A 24,734-nucleotide genomic window follows, 5' to 3' on the forward strand; every position below is an offset into this window, starting at 1 on the left:
CATATTAAGGGAAAACCATCTAGCAGAATGTTAGGAACTTAACAAATTATACTTATAAGTAACGCAAAATTGGAGATATAATGTTGGTATAGTGATTATGGGTTCAAATTTCTCTGCAACAAAAACTAACAACTCAAATAAAAAAGTAATGCAAAATTAAATCACAATATTGTGAGTACTAGCTTCCAAGGGAAAGAAAATAACACAAACAATTATGCATTATAGCTAATGGTTACTACAATAGTATTGAGTTGTCCAACTACATTCTGTTTTTGTTTTGCTCATATCATCTATATACTATCTATAAAAGAGAAGTGTCTGGAAAATTCTAAAATGCCCCTATCTAAGATTGTGACACCTGTCCATTTCCTTGGTTTTTTGGTCTTTTAGCCCTTTCATTTCTCACTCTCCTGCTTCTTACACGTGTCTGATTTTCCAAATTGTGCCTTTTACACGTGTTTGATTTTCCAGATTGTGCATGTGCTACCGTTTGCTTCTTTACGTGGTTTTTTAAAAATCTCTTCCATTTTGCTTCAGTTTGGTTTTTTTGCTTTTCATCTTTCCACATACAGACCAGGTTTGGGTTCTCTTTCATGCTGTTTTGATGTATGTTTTCTTACATTGCATGTTAGCTTATCATTTTTTGTCTTCTCTTTTCTTACATGCATGTTACCTTTTCGCTTTTTGGCTTTTGTTTCGGTGCTGTTTTCATGTTTGTTTTGTTACATGCATGTTATTTTTTCATTTTCCTGTGTTGGACGAGGTTTGGTTTGCATGTTAGCTTATCGTGTTTGTGTGTTCATGCTACTTCTGCTGTTCTGTTCTGGTGTGTTTTCATGTGTGTTTTCTTACATGCATGTTAGCTTTTCATTTTTCTGTGTCAAACGAGGTTTTGGATTTTTTGTTACCTTATCGTGTTTCTCTTTTCATGGTGGTTTTGTTGTTAACTTCTTCCTTGCAAGATTATCTACGAAAAACCAACTACCGGGTAACGGCATTGTTGCATTTTTTTCCAGTATTATGGCACGTTCTCCAGACAAGATAAAAAACATCGATGGATCAAAAGAAACTCTTAAACTTAGTATGAGGATCACTGATCTATGGTTTATTGGGACGCCTAACAAATCTGAGCAAGCTGAGATGGTTTTTGTGGACTCCGATGTATGCTTCAATTTTTTGTTTTTTTTTTCTAGATTTATTACTTATTGTTCAGGCCATTGTGTTGTAACTTTAACGCAATCCAGGGTGATGAGATCCACGCTGTTTGTAAACAAGACCAACTGAAGTCTTGGAAGATGGACTTGAAGGAAAATTGTACTTATGTGATGCATAATTTTAAAGTGCTAAAAAACAATGGTCAGTACAGAGTCTATGATCACCAATTTAAATTGGTGTTTATTGGGGTTACTGTTGTAAGGCAGTGTGTTCTAGAGGACCTCCCTTTTAGAAAATACAGGTTTGCTAGATTTGCGGATGTTGTGGTTGGCCAGTTTGAACCTGGGCTATTGGTTGGTATGTTAACTTATATTTTTACAATTGAGTTTATTTTCAAAGTTCTGCTCTTTTTGGAATAAATAACATTCCTTGATTTTTCTACTTGCTTTAGAAGTTATTGGTGTTGTGGAGGAGGTTGTCTTTTGCCATGTTTCAGGAAAAGGTAGAAGGGTAGTCTTTAAACTAAAGGACTTAAGGTAAAGTTCGATAGTTGGTAACAATTTGTGTCATATGCTTTGTCAAGTTGTGGGTATGATTACATTATTATTAACTGGTTGTCTCATAACTATTTGTTTCAAGATAGCCAGCAATTGCTATCTTGCACTTTGTGGGATGATTATTGCTTGTAGTTTTTAAAGTTCTTAGATGATCATGAAGGTCATGTCCCAATTACAGTTCTATTGACCCATGGTAGAATAAAGGAAGCTCAGGGTATATCCTTATCTTCAATTTATTGACCCATGGTGAAGGCAGTACACAGATTTCAGGTTCTATCTAATTATCATCAAAGGAATCATTCTTTGGAAAAGGCTGAGGCAAAGACTATTGCTGAAATTAACACCATCTCTGAAGTAATCATCTTATAGATCTTAATTCTTTACCCCCCACCATCCCAAGTTTTTTCAGCATTTGATGTGTATGTTGTTTCACACAGGAAATTGTTTGTGTAACTGTTGGCACAATTACTAGGATTGTTATGGACAATCATTCATGGTGCTATACAGCTTGCATTAAGTGCCATAAAAAAAGTGATGCGGAGATGGCGCCCTTCACATGTGCATGCAGCAAATACAATAAGGAAGCTGTGCTTAGGTCATTGCGATCTTTTAAAATGTTGTGTATTCTTCATACCTTCATCATTTTTACACTGTTGGTACATATGGTATCAAGTATAGGCTTGATGTGATGATCAACCACGAAGATGAAAGCACAAAATTCCTGCTTTGGGACCGTGAATGCAATGAATTAATTGGTCAATCAGCTGATGCAGTTAATAAGCTTAGAATTGAAGTACGTTTTTGGATTCAAAAGTAACTCTTTATCTTTGATATGTTATTTTTTGTTTGTGTAATACAATTATTCTCTTTCCACAAGGATGGTGATGTTGATTTAAATGCTTGACCCCAAGCACTTGATAAGCTGCTGGGTTATGAACTTGCTTTTAAGATAAAGGTGCAACCCAAGTTCAGGAATTCTGTTGTTTTGAAATGTTCAACTGACTCAAGCTTAATAAATGTTGTGATGGATATGCTAGTTGATGCTGAGGTACTGTTCAATGCAAGTTATTTGAGATTAACTATTGTCAAAACTATGTATTCTATCCATACTTATTTGTTTTGCATGGGTTGTGTTGCCATCAATGTATGTCTTATTCAGACATCTTCAAAAATCAATATCCTAGCCTTTGATTCCAATCATTCTACCCAACATCAATCTGTGAGTTTTGATCATGACCCTCATTTTTTAATATGATCTTTCTTGCAACTCTTCCATTTTGACACTTCATGACTTTGAACTTAGTATTCAACTTATTCATTGCTATTTGTTTTATCCAGCAATCCGTGTCTGTGACAGTAGACCATGATCCACTGCTTGGGCTCCCATTGACACCTACAAAGCGGCAGGCATTTCAAGATTGTGATGATGAAGCAGGGAGATCTCAAATTTCACCTGCACAGCTTTCATCCAATAAATTAAAAAAACATGGCACAATTTAGTACATTTGGTTGCTTACAAGTTGTGCTGAACAATGTTTTTTGCCCTGCTATTTGCATATTGTAAATTGGCTCCTACCTTTAATTTTGTTGTCGTGGTGTTCCTTTAAAACTTTGATCACACCTTTTGTTAAATTTGAACCTTATTTTGTATCCAAGTATTGTGGTATTTTAGTTTTGTTGTTTATGCGATCTCACCTTAACTATTGCACTATATTTCAAAATCCTTATTTGTTCAATTGTTAAAATAAATATCGACAAAACATGGTTATATAAATGGTTATAAAGGGATGTTTCAAGAAACTCCACAAATTCTCAAAGTTCATACAATACATATGCAAATGTTATGAATTCAAATATATCGCGAGAGATAGAACAAGTAAGATTTGGAAATACAAATCACAGATTGCTAGACAGAAAATTCAGAAAACATGTTCTTCACAATGATGATAACTTAAATTTCAATCAAAGTTTTAGGGGGGCCATTAAAGCATTTGATTTTAAGGTGTACATCCTTAATTGTCTCAGCACAAAGTATGCACAGGAAACAAACTAAATGTTAGAAATAATTACCACGAAATATCGATCACCATGACAGCTAAACCAGCATTCATATCTGATTAATTTTCTAACAACAGAATATACACACCAAGACAAAAGTATCAGCTTTCGAGTCTTCAAAAACATGATCTTGGATCATCAATGATATGTAATAAACTACTTATTTATTATAAATCATCGTTTAGCATCATTTGTTATTTTAGATGGCATTTTTGCCTTGATCTAACTTTGACAAATGCAGAATCGAATATTTTATAAATTTTCTCCATCTTTCATCATATCTCTCAATATGATGTACGATTAATAACACAAGTAAAAAAAACAATTTCTCCTTAGGTTGACATCCTACTTCTTCCATCCATAACATTTTCCATATCAGATTTCTTATCGATGCTACCAAAGCATGAGTATAACAATGGCTATAAATGCATGTCTAATCATTTTTATCAAAGTATGGTCCATTTAATTAGCTGTCAACATTCATAATTTTAGTATTTTTCCTTATGCTTACTGTTTATTACTTACTTTTCATGTTTTAATGCAACCGCCAAAACCATGGCTATAATCATGGCTATACATGCATGTCTAATCATTTTTATGAAAGTATGGTCCATTTAACTAGCTGTCAACATTGATCATTTTAGTCAACAATCAAGTTATGTCTTGGTCTGAGTGGGAATAGCATTTCTTTTCTGCATGTCCATGGACTTCTGAAGTTTTAATTTACCATATATTGTAACATTCCAACAAGAAATCACTAAAAAATTTATAGCTCAGTCAAGATTAACAACAAGCATCAAGAACATGGATAACCATTAAAATGCAAATTATAGTGATCCAGCACAAGCCAGGATAAAGAAAAAAGGTATCAGGTAGCACAAAGTTAATGATCAGGCTCAGAATATTGATTGTAAGCAATTCAAAATATTATCTTCCAAATTACAATTAATAATTGTAATTAGTTTATTGATTTAATAATACAATATCCACATTTTTTTCACACAAAGACAACCAAGCTGTAAGCTGCATTCAATATTATGGGAATCCATTCCACATTAAATAGATTCCACTAAACTTAGATTTAATTCACTTTTTTAGCTAATATTCCTGATTCATCAGAGGATGAGAGTTTTGAATCAACACAAGGTACCAATCAAAATCTGCTTTATCAAATTAAATCTCAAGATTATCATCCTATAATCTGATCTAAATGCAATTTTCATAGGCTCTGCTTCAGTTTCTTCACCTGAAAATCAAAACTATATGTCTTCAGCTAATGAGCCTGCAATTAATAGAGAAGGTAACAATTAATATTCATAAACACTATGTTATTAGCTTAGCCTCGAATGCCTTGCACTGTACAAAACTGCTTTTGTTTATCGTGTTCCAATTTACATGTTTTCCTAAAACATTTTCAATAGCCAACATCATTTTGCCATATGTCATTAAACAATTTCAGGGTATTCTGATCTTGGTGACCAACTCATGCAATATAGCCACTATAATGCAAATATGTGGTATGATGAAAGAATCTCAAAACGTGAAAGAACTACAAATCCAAGATTCAGCTTATGTTGTGGAGGTGGCAAAGTTGAACTTCCATTGTTACAAAATCCACCTAAATATCTCTACCAACTTTTGTATAATCATGATACATCTGATAGTAAAAATTACCAACAGAACATAAGGACATATAACATGATGTTTGCCTTTACTTCTACTGGTATTAAGTTTGACAAATCAATTAATCATTCAAGAGGACCTCCTACAATAAGAATTCAAGGTCAACCATGTCATAGAATAGGTAGCATGTTACCAATGCCTGGGAAAGAACCTAAATTTGCACAATTGTATATCTTTGACACAGAAAATGAAGTGCAGAATAGGATTAATGCAATAAGGTAGTTACTCTTTCATTGTTATTATTATTGTTAGTGCTTAGCTTTACTTAGTTTTAAAAGATTGGCTAAAATTTTGTTAAAACATAAGCACTTAGACAATGAAGGAAAGCTGGAGTTGCTGCACATGATGTCTAACATTATGTCAAGGAATCAGATTGGGCTGCACAATGCACAAGGCAAGATAAAATGTCAAATGAAGAATTGAAGCTGCAGGATCCACGATGTCGGATACAATGTCCAGGACATCCTGCCCGAAAATACTGGACACATAAATCTGTTATATCTTTAACAGATTAATGTGCAGTCAGCAACAGATTAGGAGCTCTATCTTTAGGAACGAATTAAAAGATAATTAAAGATTGAATTACAAACTTGAATAGTTTCGTTCAGGGATTAGAGATTGAAGATAAAAACTAAAAGATAAAACTTTATCTTTTAGATCTTTAAGTGCAGATTTTTCAGGAGAATGATAGAGCTTATCCAGCGCAAGTTGTTGCAGCCCAGATACGTACACTGCTATATAAACATGAAGGCTGCACGGGTTTTTAATCAAGTCAGAGATTGAAGAGTTATTTTGTGAGTTTTGTGACTTGAGTGTTTTGTGAGCCACCTTGATGTTACCCTAACATCAAGTGTTGGACCTGAGTGTGTAGAGTTGATCTCTATTGTTCAGAGAGCAATCTCTGGTGTGTCTTTGATTTGTTTGTAAACACGGGTGAGTGATTGAGAGGGAGTGAGAGGGGTTCTCATATCTAAGAGTGGCTCTTAGGTAGAAGTTGCATGGGTAGTGGTTAGGTGAGAAGGTTGTATACAGTGGCTGTTAGATCTTCGAACTAATACTATTTTAGTGGATTTCCTCCCTGGCTTGGTAGCCCCCAGATGTAGGTGACGTTGCACCGAACTGGGTTAACAATTCTCTTGTGTTATTTACTTGTTTAATCTGTTCATACTGTCATATACAATCTGCATGTTCTGAAGCGCGATGTCGTGACATCCTGTACGACATCTGTCCTCAGTATCAGAATTTCAATTGGTATCAGAGCAGGCACTCTAAATCATTGAGTGAGATCTAGGGAGATAAATTCTGATGAACATGGAGAAAGAAGGAGGACCAGTGAACAGACCACCAATTCTGGATGGAACCAACTATGAATACTGGAAAGCAAGGATGGTGGCCTTCCTCAAATCACTGGATAGCAGAACCTGGAAAGCTGTCATCAAAGGCTGGGAACATCCCAAGATGCTGGACGCAGAAGGAAAGCCCACTGATGAATTGAAGCCAGAAGAAGACTGGACAAAAGAAGAAGACGAATTGGCACTTGGAAACTCCAAAGCCTTGAATGCCCTATTCAATGGAGTTGACAAGAATATCTTCAGATTGATCAACACATGCACAGTTGCCAAGGATGCATGGGAGATTCTGAAAACCACTCATGAAGGAACCTCCAAAGTGAAGATGTCCAGATTGCAACTATTGGCTACAAAATTCGAAAATCTGAAGATGAAGGAGGAAGAATGCATTCATGACTTCCACATGAACATTCTTGAAATTGCCAATGCTTGCACTGCCTTGGGAGAAAGGATGACAGATGAAAAGCTGGTGAGAAAGATCCTCAGATCTTTGCCTAAGAGATTTGACATGAAAGTCACTGCAATAGAGGAGGCCCAAGACATTTGCAACATGAGAGTAGATGAACTCATTGGTTCCCTTCAAACCTTTGAGCTAGGACTCTCGGATAGGACTGAAAAGAAGAGCAAGAACCTGGCGTTCGTGTCCAATGATGAAGGAGAAGAAGATGAGTATGACCTGGATACTGATGAAGGTCTGACTAACGCAGTTGTGCTCCTTGGAAAACAGTTCAACAAAGTGCTGAAAAGAATGGACAGGAGGCAGAAACCACATGTCCGGAACATCCCTTTCGACATCAGGAAAGGTAGTGAATACCAGAAGAAGTCAGATGAAAAGCCCAGTCACAGCAAAGGAATTCAATGCCATGGGTGTGAAGGCTATGGACACATCAAAGCTGAATGTCCCACCCATCTCAAGAAGCAGAGGAAAGGACTTTCTGTATGTTGGTCTGATGATACAGAGAGTGAACAAGAAAGTGATTCTGACAGAGATGTGAATGCACTCACTGGGAGATTTGAATCTGATGAAGATTCAAGTGATATTGATATTGAAATCACTTTTGATGAGCTTGCTATATCCTATAGAGAACTATGCATCAAAAGTGAGAAGATTCTTCAGCAAGAAGCTCAACTGAAGAAGATCATTGCAAATCTGGAGGCTGAGAAGGAGGCACATGAAGAGGAGATCTCTGAGCTTAAAGGAGAAATTGATTTTCTGAACTCTAAACTGGAAAACATGACAAAATCAATAAAGATGCTGAATAAAGGCTCAGATATGCTTGATGAGGTGCTACAGCTTGGGAAGAATGTTGGAAACCAGAGAGGACTTGGATTTAATCATAAATCTGCTGGCAGAACAACCATGACAGAATTTGTTCCTGCCAAAAACAGCACTGGAGCCACGATGTCACAACATCGGTCTCGACATCATGGAACGCAGCAGAAAAAGAGCAAAAGAAAGAAGTGGAGGTGTCACTACTGTGGCAAGTATGGTCACATAAAGCCCTTTTGCTATCATCTACATGGCCATCCACATCATGGAACTCAAAGTAGCAGCAGCGGAAGGAAGATGATGTGGGTTCCAAAACACAAGATTGTTAGTCTTGTTGTTCATACTTCACTTAGAGCATCAGCTAAGGAAGATTGGTACCTAGATAGCGGCTGTTCCAGACACATGACAGGAGTTAAAGAATTCCTGGTGAACATTGAACCTTGCTCCACTAGCTATGTTACATTTGGAGATGGCTCTAAAGGAAAGATCACTGGAATGGGAAAGCTAGTCCATGATGGACTTTCTAGTCTGAACAAAGTACTGCTGGTGAAGGAACTGACTGCAAACTTGATCAGCATCAGTCAGTTGTGTGATGAAGGATTCAATGTAAACTTCACAAAGTCAGAATGCTTGGTGACAAATGAGAAGAGTGAAGTTCTAATGAAGGGCAGCAGATCAAAGGACAACTGTTACCTATGGACACCTCAAGAAACCAGTTACTCCTCCACATGTCTATCCTCCAAAGAAGATGAAGTCAAAATATGGCATCAAAGATTTGGACATCTGCACTTAAGAGGCATGAAGAAAATCATTGACAAAGGTGCTGTTAGAGGCATTCCCAATCTGAAAATAGAAGAAGGCAGAATCTGTGGTGAATGTCAGATTGGAAAGCAAGTCAAGATGTCCCACCAGAAGCTTCAACATCAGACCACTTCCAGGGTGCTGGAACTACTTCACATGGACTTGATGGGGCCTATGCAAGTTGAAAGCCTTGGAGGAAAGAGGTATGCCTATGTTGTTGTGGATGATTTCTCCAGATTTACCTGGGTCAACTTTATCAGAGAGAAATCAGACACCTTTGAAGTATTCAAAGAGTTGAGTCTAAGACTTCAAAGAGAAAAAGACTGTGTCATCAAGAGAATTAGGAGTGACCATGGCAGAGAGTTTGAAAACAGCAAGTTTACTGAATTCTGCACATCTGAAGGCATCACTCATGAGTTCTCTGCAGCCATCACACCACAACAAAATGGCATAGTTGAAAGGAAAAACAGGACTTTGCAAGAAGCTGCTAGGGTCATGCTTCATGCCAAAGAACTTCCCTATAATCTCTGGGCTGAAGCCATGAACACAGCATGCTATATCCACAACAGAGTCACACTTAGAAGAGGAACTCCAACCACACTGTATGAAATCTGGAAAGGGAGGAAGCCAACTGTCAAGCACTTCCACATCTTTGGAAGTCCATGTTACATTTTGGCAGATAGAGAGCAAAGGAGAAAGATGGATCCCAAGAGTGATGCAGGAATATTCTTGGGATACTCTACAAACAGCAGAGCATATAGAGTATTCAATTCCAGAACCAGAACTGTGATGGAATCCATCAATGTGGTTGTTGATGATCTAACTCCAGCAAGAAAGAAGGATGTCGAAGACGATGTCAGAACATCGGGAGACAATGTAGCAGATACAGCTAAAAGTGCAGAAAATGCAGAAAATGCAGAAAACTCTGATTCTGCTACAGATGAACCAAACATCAATCAACCTGACAAGAGTCCCTCCATTAGAATCCAGAAGATGCACCCCAAGGAGCTGATTATAGGAGATCCAAACAGAGGAGTCACTACAAGATCAAGGGAGATTGAGATTGTCTCCAATTCATGCTTTGTCTCCAAAACTGAGCCAAAGAATGTGAAAGAGGCACTGACTGATGAGTTCTGGATCAATGCTATGCAAGAAGAATTGGAGCAATTCAAAAGGAATGAAGTTTGGGAGCTAGTTCCTAGACCTGAGGGAACTAATGTGATTGGCACCAAGTGGATCTTCAAGAACAAAACCAATGAAGAAGGTGTTATAACCAGAAACAAGGCCAGACTTGTTGCTCAAGGCTACACTCAGATTGAAGGTGTAGACTTTGATGAAACTTTCGCCCCTGTTGCTAGACTTGAGTCCATCAGATTGTTACTTGGTGTAGCTTGCATCCTCAAATTCAAGCTGTACCAGATGGATGTGAAGAGCGCGTTTCTGAATGGATACCTGAATGAAGAAGTCTATGTGGAGCAGCCAAAGGGATTTGTAGATCCAACTCATCCAGATCATGTATACAGGCTCAAGAAGGCTCTCTATGGATTGAAGCAAGCTCCAAGAGCTTGGTATGAAAGGCTAACAGAGTTCCTTACTCAGCAAGGGTATAGGAAGGGAGGAATTGACAAGACTCTCTTTGTCAAACAAGATGCTGAAAACTTGATGATAGCACAGATATATGTTGATGACATTGTGTTTGGAGGGATGTCGAATGAGATGCTTCGACATTTTGTCCAACAGATGCAATCTGAATTTGAGATGAGTCTTGTTGGAGAGCTGACTTATTTTCTGGGACTCCAAGTGAAGCAGATGGAAGACTCCATATTCCTCTCACAAAGCAAGTATGCAAAGAACATTGTCAAGAAGTTTGGGATGGAAAATGCCAGCCATAAAAGAACACCTGCACCTACTCACTTGAAGCTGTCAAAGGATGAAGCTGGCACCAGTGTTGATCAAAGTCTGTACAGAAGCATGATTGGGAGCTTACTATATTTAACAGCAAGCAGACCTGACATCACCTTTGCAGTAGGTGTTTGTGCAAGATATCAAGCCAATCCCAAGATAAGTCACTTGAATCAAGTAAAGAGAATTCTGAAATATGTAAATGGCACCAGTGACTATGGGATTATGTACTGTCATTGTTCAGATTCAATGCTGGTTGGATATTGTGATGCTGATTGGGCTGGAAGTGTAGATGACAGAAAAAGCACTTCTGGTGGATGTTTCTATTTGGGAAACAATCCTATTTCATGGTTCAGCAAGAAGCAGAACTGTGTGTCCCTATCTACTGCAGAAGCAGAGTATATTGCAGCAGGAAGCAGCTGTTCACAACTAGTTTGGATGAAGCAGATGCTGAAGGAGTACAATGTCAAACAAGATGTCATGACATTGTACTGTGACAACATGAGTGCTATTAATATTTCTAAAAATCCTGTTCAACACAGCAGAACCAAGCACATTGACATTAGACATCACTATATTAGAGATCTTGTTGATGATAAAGTTATCACACTGGAGCATGTTGCCACTGAGGAACAAGTAGCAGATATTTTCACAAAGGCATTGGATGCAAATCAGTTTGAAAAACTGAGGGGCAAGCTGGGCATTTGTCTGCTAGAGGAGTTATAGCAGTTACTTCTATCTGAACGTGCTCAAACTTCTCACTCAACATTAATAGCATGTTCACTACTGGGCCAAAACAAATTCAACCTCCGTTTCACACATTCTCCTACATTCCTCATTCAAACTTACATTTTCGTGGCAATCTCGTTTTCATCAGCATTCCCCAACTCTTCTCAGATATTCACGAAACCACTCCCAAAGCTCTGCTTCTCCATGGCTACCTCACCAAAAGAAACCTCATCCCCTGTTTCACCCTCTGTACCATCATCTCCATCATCCTCCAAAACTCCATCAAACCAAGAACAACCTGCACTCAATATCCAATCCATACAAACGATTCCTGGTCCAGGCCCTGTTCCTGAGAAACTGGTCCCTAAAAGACAACAGGGAGTGAAGATTTCTGAAAACCCTAGCTTTGCAACAAGCCCTAGGGAAGAAGACACTGAGATGGATAAGAAGATCCGCAGTTTTGTGAATAGCATTTTGAAAAATGCTTCTGTCCCTGATGCTGATAAAGATGTCCCAAAATCTTCCACCCCAAATGCTGAAGTCCTCTCTTCATCCAGTGAAGAGAAATCAACAGAGGAAGAGGATCAAGCCACAGAGGAGACCCCTGCACCAAGGGCACCAGAACCTGCTCCAGGTGACTTCATTGACCTAGAAGAAGTAGAATCTGATGAGGAACCCATTGCCAAAAAGTTGGCACCTGGCATTGCAGAAAGATTACAAAGCAGAAAGGGAAAACCCCCCATTACTAGGTCTGGACGAATCAAAACTACTGCACAGAAGAAGAGCACACCAATCACTCCTACCACATCCAGATGGAGCAAAGTTGCAATCCCTTCCAAGAAGAGGAAAGAAATTTCCTCATCTGATTCTGATGATGATGTCGAACTAGATGTTCCCGACATCAAGAGAGCCAAGAAATCAGGGAAAAAGGTGCCTGGAAATGTCCCTGATGCCCCATTGGACAACATTTCATTCCACTCCATTGGCAATGTTGAAAGGTGGAAATTTGTATATCAACGCAGACTTGCTTTAGAAAGAGAACTGGGAAGAGATGCCTTGGATTGCAAGGAGATCATGGACCTCATCAAGGCTACTGGACTGCTGAAAACTGTCACCAAGTTGGGAGATTGTTATGAAAGTCTAGTCAGGGAATTCATTGTCAACATTCCCTCTGACATAACAAACAGAAAGAGTGATGAGTATCAGAAAGTGTTTGTCAGAGGAAAATGTATTAGATTCTCCCCTGCTGTAATCAACAAGTACCTGGGCAGACCAACTGAAGGAGTGGTGGATATTGCTGTTTCTGAGCATCAAATTGCCAAGGAAATCACTGCCAAGCAAGTCCAGCATTGGCCAAAGAAAGGGAAGCTTTCTGCAGGGAAGCTAAGTGTGAAGTATGCAATCCTGCATAGGATTGGCACTGCCAACTGGGTACCCACCAATCATACTTCCACTGTTGCCACAGGTTTGGGTAAATTTCTGTATGCTGTTGGAACCAAGTCCAAATTTAATTTTGGAAACTATATTTTTGATCAAACTATTAAGCATTCAGAATCTTTTGCTGTCAAATTACCCATTGCCTTCCCAACTGTATTGTGTGGCATTATGTTGAGTCAACATCCCAATATTTTAAACAACATTGACTCTGTGAAGAAGAGAGAATCTCCTCTATCCCTGCATTACAAACTGTTTGAGGGGACACATGTCCCAGACATTGTCTCGACATCAGGGAAAGCTGCTGCTTCAGGTGCTGTGTCCAAGGATGATTTGATTGCTGAACTCAAGGACACATGCAAGGTGCTGGAGGCAACCATCAAAGCCAACACAGAGAAGAAAATGGAGTTGGAACGCCTGATCAAAAGACTCTCAGACAATGGCGTTGATGATGGAGAAGCAGCTGAGGAAGAAGAAGATGCAGCAGAGGATACAGAATCAGATGATGATGATTCTGATGCCACCCCATGACTAGCTATTGGGGCATGTCCCTTTGAACAATTAATATTTGCACATTAATTTCATGCATTCTACTTTTGCCAAATTCTGTCTAAAAAGGGGGAGTAGTAGGATATTATGCATGATTTATGATTTTGAGGGGGAGTAGTATTTATACTGCTGCTGCTGATGATGATTGATGTAAGCTACTGAAACTAGTAGCTGATAGAAGATGCTGCAGTGAACTGCTGCCTAGCAGAATATTCACTTCACAGCAGTAAGAGCATGGAGACAGGGGGAGCAGAAAGCTGATGTCACGTGAGATGTCTTGACATCCTGGAAAAGACTTGTAGATTTGCAACTTGCAGAATTTTGCTGTCACCACTACAGATACTGCTGTGCTTGATTACTCTGATAATGAAAGTTGCTGATCCCACTTGCATGACTGCTCGTACCTGCTCAGGAAGTGTCTAAGTATGTTTTAGACAAAATTTGCCAAAGGGGGAGATTGTTAGTGCTTAGCTTTACTTAGTTTTAAAAGATTGGCTAAAATTTTGTTAAAACATAAGCACTTAGACAATGAAGGAAAGCTGGAGTTGCTGCACATGATGTCTAACATTATGTCAAGGAATCAGATTGGGCTGCACAATGCACAAGGCAAGATAAAATGTCAAATGAAGAATTGAAGCTGCAGGATCCACGATGTCGGATACAATGTCCAGGACATCCTGCCCGAAAATACTGGACACATAAATCTGTTATATCTTTAACAGATTAATGTGCAGTCAGCAACAGATTAGGAGCTCTATCTTTAGGAACGAATTAAAAGATAATTAAAGATTGAATTACAAACTTGAATAGTTTCGTTCAGGGATTAGAGATTGAAGATAAAAACTAAAAGATAAAACTTTATCTTTTAGATCTTTAAGTGCAGATTTTTCAGGAGAATGATAGAGCTTATCCAGCGCAAGTTGTTGCAGCCCAGATACGTACACTGCTATATAAACATGAAGGCTGCACGGGTTTTTAATCAAGTCAGAGATTGAAGAGTTATTTTGTGAGTTTTGTGACTTGAGTGTTTTGTGAGCCACCTTAATGTTACCCTAACATCAAGTGTTGGACCTGAGTGTGTAGAGTTGATCTCTATTGTTCAGAGAGCAATCTCTGGTGTGTCTTTGATTTGTTTGTAAACACGGGTGAGTGATTGAGAGGGAGTGAGAGGGGTTCTCATATCTAAGAGTGGCTCTTAGGTAGAAGTTGCATGGGTAGTGGTTAGGTGAGAAGGTTGTATACAGTGGCTGTTAGATCTTCGAACTAATACTATTTTAGTGGATTTCCTCCCTGGCTTGGTAGCCCCCAGATGTAGGTGACGTTGCACCGAACTGGGTTAACAATTCTCTTGTGTTATTTACTTGTTTAATCTGTTCATACTGTCATATACAATCTGCATGTTCTGAAGCGCGATGTCGTGACATCCTGTACGACATCTGTCCTCAGTATCAGAATTTCAATTATAAATGCACAACATTTATGAAGAATGTTACATTTAAACAGATTTCAATTGTTTATTCTGTATTGCTAATCTTGCAATCATCATATATATAATTGTCTACTTTGCTCAGTAGTCCACATAATCAAATTCAAGAGCACATTGTTTCACAACTTAGTGAGATGCTGGATGAATACAATGTGCATGCAAAAACTTTCAAGATGACAACAGATAGATTGGAAGATGGTCAAGTGGATAATATCAAGTTGAAATTGATTGCTAATCGTGAAAAATATGGTCGTACATATAATGTACCTACTGTTCCCGAAGTTACAACGCTAATAGTAGGTGATTTTGATGCAAATTCAAAAAGAGATATTATTATTGAAACTCAGCATGGACAATTACAAAGGATCCATGAATTACATTCTAGCTATCTAGCTCTACAATACCCTCTCCTATTTCCTTACGGGGAAGATGGATATAGACCTGATATCCTACATAGTAGTGCACCAGATGGTAAGAAAAGGAAAAGAAATTGTCTTACAATGAGGGAGTGGTTTTCTTACAGGCTACAATGCAGATCAAATAAGTCAAAAACTTTGTTGAATTCAAGGAGACTATTCCAACAATTTGTTGTTGAGGGGTATACTATGGTTGAATCAGAAAGGCTTTCTTACATCAGAAACAACCAAAAATAACTTCGAGTTGACAAGTTTTGCAGCTTACAACAGTCATTGGATGATGGAAGCACGAAAGGCCTAAATAAAGGTAAAAGAGTCATTTTGCCTTCAACCTTTGTTGGCAGTCCCCGCTATATGGATCAACTTTATTTTGATGGTATGACCATATGTAGCCATGTGGGCTTCCCAAATTTGTTTATTACTTTAACTTGCAATCCACACTGGCCTGAAATCCATAGATTGTTGAATCCGTTGAATCTGAATGCAACAGATAGACCAGACATAATCTCCAGAGTCTTCAAACTAAAGTATGAACAAATGCTTATGGACTTGACAAAGAATCAGATGCTAGGGAAAGTTATTGCATGTAAGTTGATTCTAACTTTGGTGAATTTATATTATGTGTTAGATTGTTATTTTATACTATCAATATTAAGCACACAACCATATCTAATAACTTTAATTGTTGTCTATTAACAGTCTTACTAATGAATTGCAGATATGTATACAATAGAATTTCAAAAACGAGGGCTGCCTCATGTCCATTTGTTGCTTTTTTTACATCCTGATAACAAATACCCATCCTCGTATGAAATTGATCAAATTATATCAGCAGAGATACCTTCACAGCAAGATGATCCAGAACTGCATTCATTAGTAAAAAACCATATGGTTCATGGCCCATGTGGAACTTCGAACCCTGGATCTCCATGCATGAAGGAAGGTAAGTGCAGTCATTTCTATCCTAAAATGTTCCAGCCACATACTGTTTTAGATGCTGATGGTTTTCCAGTCTACCGTAGAAGAAACAATGGTCACACAATTAAGAAAAATGGTGTTATAATTGATAACAGGTATATTGTACCTTACAATCCAAGATTGCTCATAAAATACCAAGCACATATCAATATTGAATGGTGTAACCAAAGCACTTCTATCAAATATTTATTTAAGTACATCAATAAGGGATATGATAGAGTAATTGTTGTTTTAATTCATGATGATAATGATCAAACTCACAATGGTAGCACTCATAATGATGAGATCAAAGAATATCTAGATTGCAGGTATTATTAAAAATTAATCTCTAATTTATCTGACCATCATTGTTTTAACAACTACATCTATCTTCTCGACAGATACATATGTCCCTGTGAATCTACTTGGAGAATATTTGGGTTTCCAATACATGGCAGAAAACCTGCTGTTGAAAGATTGCATTTCCATCTTCCAGGCCAACATAGTGTTCTCTACAAAGACCACGATGATATTGATGATGTATTGTCTAAGCCAAGCATCTCTGATTCAAAGTTTATTTCATGGATGAACACCAACCAAAATTTTGTTGAAGGAAGAAATCTTACTTATGCAGAATTTGTTTCTAAGTTTCTATACAATCAGAAGAAAAGATGTTGGCACCTTAGGAAGAAAGGCTACACCATTGGCAGATTACTATGAGTCCCACCAATTATAGGCGAATTATTTTACTTGAGGATGATGCTTACTGTTTGTGAAGGACCTACCTCATTTGAGGATTTAAGAATAATTGATAATGTTTAGTATCCTACATATAAAGAAGCATGTTTTGCTATGGGTTTTTTGCAAGATGATAAAGAATTCATTAAGGCAATCAAAGAAGCAAAAGACTGGGGTTCAGCACATTATATAAGAAAACTATTTGTGTTGTTACTTTTGACTGCAACAATGAACAAACCTGAACAAGTTTGGGACCAAACTTGGCATTGGATGGCTGATGACATTGTCTATAATTATAAAAAATCATCAGCAAGTCCAGGTTAGTGGTAATTTCCCATGACACAAATGAATATTGATGCGACACATAATTTGACTTTTTTCCCTTTTGTGTATTAGCATTACAGCTTGATGATAGGACTCTTCAAAATCTGTTCTTGCTTGAAATTGAACAACTGTTGCAAGCAAATCAAAGATCGCTTAGAGACTATCCTTCAATGTCATATCTAGAAGATGCGAATTGCCCAACCTATCTAGACAATAGTTTTATATTAGCTGAACTCAATGACAACAATCAAGAACTTAGATCAGAGTTTAAACATCTATTTTCTCAAATGACAGGTATATTAACTACAGAGCAATTTACGCCTCTGAAAATTATTATGTCCATTTCCTTCTTAGCTTTTCTCATCTAGAAATTAGTACTTCAACTGGATTCATTTTTCTTTAAATCTAACACCACACATCGATAATTCCATACGAACAAGCATCAATTTACAACCAGATTGTTGAAGTTGTTAATAAAGATGAAGGTGGTATGTGTTTTCTCTATGGATATGGAGGTACAGGAAAAACATACATTTGGAAAACACTTGCAAGTTCACTAAGAGTTGACAATAAAATTGTAATTATGGTTGCTTCCAGCGGCATAGCTTCTCTGTTATTGCCTGGAGGTAGAACTGCACATTCAAAATTCAAAATTCTAGTTCCAGTTTTTGAAGACTCAACTTGCAATATCCATCAAGGAACTCAATTAGCTACACTATTAAATCAGACGAGTCTGATCATTTGGGATGAAGCACCCATGACTCACAAATTCTATTTTGAGGCACTTGATCACAGCCTTAGAGATATCATCAAACACAACTTAAAGGACTGTAAAATCTTTGGAGGTAAAGTAATGGTCTTTGGTGGAGATGTCTGGCAGATCTTGCCAGTCATTCCAAGAGGCAGCCGCTCTGATATTGTTAACGCAACAATTAATTCCTCTTATCTATGGGATCATTGTCAGATCTTGAGACTGACAAAAAACATGCGCTTACAAAACAACATGTAAGCAGTAGATCAAGAAGAAACTACGGCTTTTGCACAATGGATTATAGATATTGGTGATGGTATTATTGGACATGAAAATGATGGCTACGCTACTATTGAAATTCCATAGGAACTATTAATCACAAAATATAATGATCCTATTCATAGTATAATTAGCTCTACATTCCCAGATCTATGTCATGAACACAATGATCGTGAATACTTCCAAACTAGAGCAATATTAGCTTCTACAAATGAAACAGTATAACAAGTTAATGATTATATGCTTACAATGATACTAGGTGATCATATACTAAATTATCTTATTGTGTTTTCATCTTTTAGTCAACTTTCCTGGATTTTACATTTTTGGTTGATGAATTTGCGTTTTTATGTCTAAAATAATGATAGGTGAACAAATGGAATATCTAAGCTCTGATTCAGTTGACAAATCCGAAACCATTGAAAGTTGTCATTTCCGCTCACTCACAACTGAATTTCTTAATTCATTGACGACAACCGACTTACCCAATCATTGTCTCAAACTCAAAATTGGAACACCTATAATGCTATTAAGGAACTTAGACCAAACTCAAGGGTTGTATAACAGTACTAGGTTTATTGTCACAAGGCTAGCAAAACATGTTATTGCAGCTGACATAATTTTTGGGACAAATATCGGAGATCATGTTTATATCCCACGAATGTCTATGTTGCCTTCACAGTCACCATGGCCTTTTAAGCTATTGAGGAGACAATTTCCAATAATGTTTTCTTATGCAATGACAATTAACAAATCCCAAAGACAATCCCTATCTTCAGTTGGACTTTACTTGCCAAAACCAGTTTTTTCACATGGCCAATTATATGTTGCATTATCAAGGGTCAAGTCAATGAAAGGACTTCGAATTTTAATACATGATCAGAACAAAAAAAAAATGACTTCAACCACGAATGTGGTTTTCAAAGAGGTCTTTACAAATATTAAAAGGTAAATCCAATTTATTTGCGATTCCAAATTTAATTCTATGCACAAGTGTATTTGCTTCTTACTCATATGATCTCTGATATACAGTTAAAACATCATCAAATGAGCCAATCTATAATTCATCAACTTCAAATAACCACTCTTTCGTTATGAAGTGCATTTTCTTATTTACTGCATTTTAAATTTCCATCCCTTTTCATAAACTCCAAATTAACCATTTCTTTCATGAATTGTACGAAAAAAAAACTAAAATGCTTATCTCAATTTAAATACTACCATTCAGCAAATGAACTATATATGTTATTCTAGCTCTTTTCTTACGATAATACACTTATTATTACTCTTTTAGTAGAACCATTTATCTTTTGTTAGATAATCAATTGCCCATGGAAAATATTATCTCTCCCAAATCATTACCGATTTCAGCATTAGACACGTCATTCATTTGATAATGGAAATTGTATTTATAACAATAAAAAAATTGTGTCAAAATCTTTGTTATATTCAGCAATCAAAAAACCTCTTCACCTGCCTCCACCACCACGGACCTTCATACTCATTATTCTACCCATTCACGTCCAATGTTTGGACGTAACATTCAATGCTCCACAGTTCCCAAACCATTTAACTTGCTGCCAGTTACAGCCACCGAAAAGCAATGACCCTTCCATCACCCACTACCTCACACCATGAAACCACCCTTCCTTTTTCTACCACCCCCACTTCAACTCTAAGCAAATCATTCTCTCAAAGTGACTACTGTAACACCCTGATATATATATATATATATATATATATATATATATATATATATATATATATATATATATATATATATATATATATATATATATATATATATATTACTAGTAATTATGTTTGATGTTTGATTATTTGTTGTGTTATTTTTATCCGTAATTATTTTCAAGGAGGTTAATTTAGTTAATAGAAGGGTGTGGGTAGATAAGGATCTAGCTTCTCAAAGAAGCCTCTTGAGAAAGCTTCTTAAAGAATCCATGGGGAAGCTTCTTGAGGAAGCCTTTTAATGAAGCTTCTTGAGGAAGCTACATGAAGCTGCCTCGGTAAAAATGCTGACTGTTGGATCTTCTCGAAATTTGGTCTGCAGCTTCACAATACAATTGTCCATGATCTGACCGTTGAGATCTTTGAGAAGATGTCTGGAGTGTGCCCGAAGATTCCATTCCCGAGAGCATTTCTTATTTAAGCATTTCTGCCTTTGCTTTCGTGTAACTTAGGAAAAACACCATTTCTTCTCCTTTCTTTCTTCCAAAGCCATTTCTAACATCCCAAGCACTTTCTCCATCACCCAAAGCCACCATTAGCCACCACAAACCATCGTTGTTCTCCATTGAAACCCCACACCAAGAGGAACCCTTCAATCGAAGCGGAATCTTCCAACTAGGCTTGCGGTTTTGGTAGAGAACGAAACCCTAATCTGACCTTTTGTTTTCTTTCGAGGTAACCATGGTTCTACGCTTGTTTCTTGTTAGTTTCATCTTGTCTTTGCATCTTTTCTGACTTTGGAACCGCCATTGCATGTCTTATGCTTCCTTTGAAAAACCTTAGAGAAAGAGACTTTGTAAACGTTATCCTTTCATGAAATTCATGTTATTTTCATAACCTACACTGAACCCCGGTCACATTGGCATGGTCGGAATTTCCAAATGATGTTCCTTTCTAAAACCCAAAATGCTCTCAGCTCTTTCATGAAGTAACGTGGGTGTTTGACCCAAAGCATTGTTGTTAGCTTTGTTTCTGAAAATCCATATTAAGTCTCCTTCGTTTTGGTATGGTAGAGGATTGCATGGAATCGATGAGCAGAAAAGAAAAAGACATCTCCAAGCGACGTGACGAGGAAACTACGGGTAGCTCACAATAGGTGAATTTACCGTTTTAATACCATAGTTAGGGTCAGGGAACCTAGCTATGAGGATATCTGCCTGTCCCTGTTGCATGCTGATTTTTCTTCAAAGAAAATTACGTTTAACTAATGGGATGTGATATATATATATATATATATATATATATATATATATATATATATATATATATATATATATATATATATATATATATATATATATTGTGATGAATGATATTGTTGTGGTTGTTTGATTGGTGTTGTTTGAAGACCTGTGAGTGTGAATCTCAGGCATGAAAGAAATATATATATGTGTGAAATGCGATTTGTTGTTGATGTTGCTATTAAGGATTTTAATTGATATATGATGATAATGATAATTATGATGATATTGATTTGAGATGATGTTGTTAATAAAGACCATGTCAACATGATTGTTATTATTGATGAATATGTGAATATGAAATGAGGTTGTTGTTGTTGTTGATAACGTCATTGAGATGAGATGATATTTATGTTGTGAATGACATAGAAATGGAATGTTGATTGATGTTGGAAATGCATTGGCATGTGCATGTTGTGTATGTTCATGGGGGGCACTGTGCACTGACCTTCTAGGGTCTTTGGCACTAACTTTTAGCCACGTTCATACGTTGGATGTTGTGTATGTTCGTGGGGGGCACTGTGCACTGACCTTCCAGGGTCTTTGGCACTAGCTTTTGGCCACGATCATACGCCGTATGGAGTGTATGTCATGGGGGGTAGAGTGCACTGACCTTGTCGGATGGCCCAGACGTGGGTAACTAGCGTGGTTAGAGAATCTAAGCATTTTTTACGGGATGCTTAGGCGCTTTAATTGGTCCATGGTCTTTGGCACTTACTTTTGGCCGTGATCATAGCTCATACGACACAGGAAATAGAGTAACTGTGGCCAAGTGTACTTTGTACTAGGGGGCTGTCACCTGGTAGGGAACACCTTTGGGCTCCCAGGCTGATCACCTATAGGAGGGGGGCTGTTACGTGCACAACCGGGAGGTCTCGACAAACTCAGCATAGTTCCCTAAGTGAGAGTGTTGTGTGGACACGCTTAGGCTATTTCCTAAGATTTGGTTGTTGTTGGTACGTACCACATTGCATCTGAGTGTTGAGTCAGGTGCATGCATCATTCTGTGCAGTCTTGATTGGGTCCATGGATGGATGATGAGTAATTGTTGGATGTGGATGATAAATATTTGTTGGATATGAGTGTTGAATAATGATTGTTGTGTATGCTCATCATGTTTGCCTATGTTCCTTGCTAATTGTGGTTATTTGGAATTGGTATTGGTTCTTTTTATAATGAACTCACCCTTGCTATTTTGTATCGTGTGGTTGATACCTGTGATGATCACGAACCTTGTTCGTGGGAGCAGAATGACAGTGGCAGGGTGCCGAGAGTAAGATTCTGGTGAGGAGCTGCCGAGCCGACGTGATGACGTTGGCGTTATTTTGGGAGAGAGTTGTGTTTTGTAATCAACTCCTTCGTAGTTGGTTTTTAAGTTTTATTTTGTTGAGTTAAAGATGTAAAACTGAGATTTTAATTATATCTATGAACAGATTTAATTTTCGTTATGTGTATGACATGTACCGAATTATTGTTTCTATGTAATTATGCATATTCACTTAAGTAATGGCGTGTTGTTGGATGAATTTATGTTGTGACAAAATCACTTCTATTTTCATAAGCAAATATTAAGGGAGTTCTTTTTATAAAAATTGAAATTATCGAATATTAGAGTGTGGATACCGTAGCGACGAGGCGGGTCGTTACAACTACCACCATGAGTTCCGCTTCATCATCTGCCTCAAGCAAGGTAAGTCTAAACCGAATACCTCACTGCATGTCTATTCATTTTGTGATTTTTTCCTTGCCTTTGCTTACATTTTTCATTGATATCCCGCACCAAAATTCAACATCTTGTCATCTGTATTTGTGACTTTTGCACTTGCAATTTAGGACAAACATATTGAACAATTCTAGCTTTGAATCCATGATTGTCTCACTCAACCTTCTTTCATGTGCCAAACCCCTAATTCATTTTTCCCGCCTTCTATTTCATTTATTTGCACCCATTGTCTTAGGTTTCTTACATACTACGTTATCATCTACCTTACTATTTAGATATCTGCAATGTTTAAATCCATATTTTTGCCCCTCACACTTTTTGCATTCATGTTGTCTTTTTATGGCAATGCATGTTCTATTTTGACATTTTGTTGATACTAATTCAAAACCATGTTCCAGTGGTTCTGATATTGTATTCTTAAATAGATAGTAAGAAATAAGTGTTCTTTAACACCACCAACACTATTAAATTCTTTAAATATTAATTTAGTTTTGTTCATTGCTAACGAGTAGTGAAAATTATCCAATAATTTAAACTGATGCTACTATATTGCCACTGTCAATGGACCCTAGCTAGCATGTCATCTAGAATAACATTTGAATCATGCATGTACGCAAAAACAAACTATCAGTACCCTATTCCATTATGCTCCAGCCTAAACAAAACAGAAAGAACATTAAGTTAAAACTTTTTAAGTGCCTATTAAATTTTGTAGGGTTCTATTACCATTATTTCCAAGTATTGTATTAAGCTTCTGAGTTGTTCGGTTATATACATCATCTGTTATGTTCTTTTTATAATGCTGATTCTGTCCTCTCAAACTTTCTTCCATTTAATCAATGCTTCAATCCATTGACCCATGGTTTGATCTTTTACTTTCGCTACTCTGCATGAATTACACATGTTCTGTATTGCTTATTTTCATGTCTTGGATTCAACTTCTTAGGTGTTATATTATATGCATCTTCTCTTATGTTATTTTGATTATCCTAATTTAGAACTCTTAAATCCAATTACTACTACATTGCAGGAACACCCGTATTTAGGGCTGCAGACAATTAAATTGGTCAATATACATCTTCTTTAAATGCTAACTCCACTTTTTTTTCATTGCACTGCAGTTGAGATTCTCTGTTATCAGACAACCATTAATATTGCAATTTAAAGTTGTGTTCCATTGTGACAAAGTAAAATCAAATGCTTCGTTTCCATACTTTTTCCTTTCCTGCTTTTCATATTGTCTTTCCTTTTTAAAACATTTTTTTTTCCTTGCAGGACACCATAGAAATACCAGGTTTTTATCAACGGCAATGGGAACCAAATTATCCAGAAATCGTTGAGTTTAAATATGATGGGGCCACCTATGAAATTCAAGTCAGGCAACACAAGGGCAAACTTTTCTTTGCTGATGGCCTAACAACATTGTGGACAGAATTGCAGATTTATGAATCAGTAATCATAAATTTCCTAGCCTATGACTACCACTCAAAATTTGACCTCCACTTCACTCCACCATTACACCATCAGACATGCAAAAGACGCCGTGCATCAAGGAAACATATTTGGACCTATGAAATCACCCA

General features: G+C 37.2%; 1 pseudogene; it reads left to right on the forward strand.

The window, feature by feature from the left end:
- Window positions 1-1,020: 1,020 nt before the first annotated feature.
- LOC114383990 lies at window positions 1,021-17,066 on the forward strand (annotated as a pseudogene).
- The last annotated feature ends 7,668 nt before the right edge of the window (window positions 17,067-24,734 follow it).

Source organism: Glycine soja, chromosome 14 (genome assembly GCF_004193775.1).
Source record: "Glycine soja cultivar W05 chromosome 14, ASM419377v2, whole genome shotgun sequence".
NCBI classification, from domain to species: Eukaryota; Viridiplantae; Streptophyta; class Magnoliopsida; order Fabales; family Fabaceae; genus Glycine; species Glycine soja.